The sequence below is a fragment of the Aplysia californica genome, unplaced genomic scaffold (assembly GCF_000002075.1).
Source record: "Aplysia californica isolate F4 #8 unplaced genomic scaffold, AplCal3.0 scaffold00341, whole genome shotgun sequence".
Lineage (NCBI taxonomy): Eukaryota > Metazoa > Mollusca > Gastropoda > Aplysiida > Aplysiidae > Aplysia > Aplysia californica.
The window spans coordinates 775,160-776,983 of record NW_004797611.1 but is presented as its reverse complement, the minus strand read 5'-3'; positions in this window follow the sequence as shown (position 1 = coordinate 776,983).

Here is a 1,824-nt window from a genome sequence, read left to right as displayed (position 1 = left end):
GTTGGGGGATCAAAATTTACTTTTACCGAAATGGACCGAGACAAGTTGGCAGTCAGTAGTCAGTTGTTGTTGAGGTCGACACTGCCACGTCTGTTGCATATGAAGTAGAAGGGAAATAACTGCTCATTTAGGTATTTTAGTGTATATACTTTTGATAACGCCCCCTGTTTTCTTTTTTTTAAGTTTTACTTTCATCTACGTGCAGTGTGTATTTATTTATATTTATTTGTTTATTTGTTTGTTTATTTATTTAATTATTAATTATATATTCATTTATTTATTCATTTATTTATCAATTCATTTATTAATTCATTTATTCATCTATTTGTCCCAAAAAAACTATCCAATATTTTAAAAAATCTTTTTAAAGTGGTTTTTTTCCGGGGTTGTGGGGGTGGAGTGGGAGAATAAAAATGAACTCCTTCACAACCAGACCTGCTTTGTAATCTCACGGAAGAGCTTGGTAAGTGTGAAGCAACAAAGACGTTAATCAAAATAATTTTCTTGCTCATAAATTTCGTAGAGTGCGAAGTGGGCGAGCAACGCAGGCTGAGCTAAACAGTTTAGTTGAATAGGGCATTTGCTATCTATCTATCTGTCTATCTATCTGTCTGTCTATCTATCTGTCTATCTGTCTATCTGTCTATCAATCTATCTATCTATCTATCTATCTATCTGCCTGCCTGCCTGCCTGCCTGCCTGCCTGTCTGCCTGCCTGCCTGTCTGTCTGTCTGTCTGTCTCTCTGTCTGTCCGTTAATTTATATCTATCTGAGAAGTTGAGATAACAGATAGCAAAATTACTACATGTATATCTATGGAGACCTTTGCTGTCAAAAGTCAAAGTGATGTAACCGCACATGTCGTGATAGTTAGAAAAACTTTTGACTCTTGTATCTTTTAGATTAGACACGGACGTACTTAGATATCTATGTCACTTTGGAAACTTCTGTTTCGGATCTAGATACGGGGGTGGTTGGCAGACGCTCTGGTGTGGTCTGCTCCTTCTTTCGTATTAGACTTAGACATTATATAATATCGGCAATATCTCTCCTTCTTTTTTGTGTTTGTTACTCTCTTGTAACACCTCTAAATTCCGGCACGTATATGACCTAATTGTGTTTCAAGTGCCGCTAAACTCTTACTAAAGCTAAGGATCTGGGTATGTTGATCTGCTTCTGACACAAGAAGGATATTGTAGTTTATTGTATTTAGTAGCGTCGGTGGCCTAGTGGTTGCGCTCTCGGACTCGCAACCGTAAGGTCGTGGGTTCGAATCCCGTCAGGGGCCCGACGTTGTGTGCTTGGGAAAGGCACTTTGCACAAATTTTCCTCACTTCACCCAGGTGGAAATGGGTACCCGGCTATAGACAGTGAACGATCTTGTCAGTTTGATAGTGTTTGAGCGCGTGAAATCCGCAGCTTGCACTGTATGCTTCCGCGGAAGCCGAGAATGTATTTGAGTGTTCTCAGAGGGTCTGCTGGGGTAATAATAGTTGTAAAGCGCATAGAGCATGCTGTTGAACGGGGATTTGCGCTATACAAATGTTATCTATCATTATTATCAGATACGTCGTTCTGCCTTGTAACAGCAGAACTAGAAAACCTCTTCTGAGATATGAGGATGCCCCCTGAACGGGTAAGAACTTCTTAGCTGTGCGCAGCTTCTTTATCCTTTTGTAAGAGTTTTACGGCACTTGAAGTTGCAACACAACAACGTCACATAACTGCCAGAGATCAGATGGGACTGTTACATGTGATAACAAACACAAACAAAGAAAAAGAGATAATAAGTACGAAGGATGTTTTTACAAGAATAAAGGAACA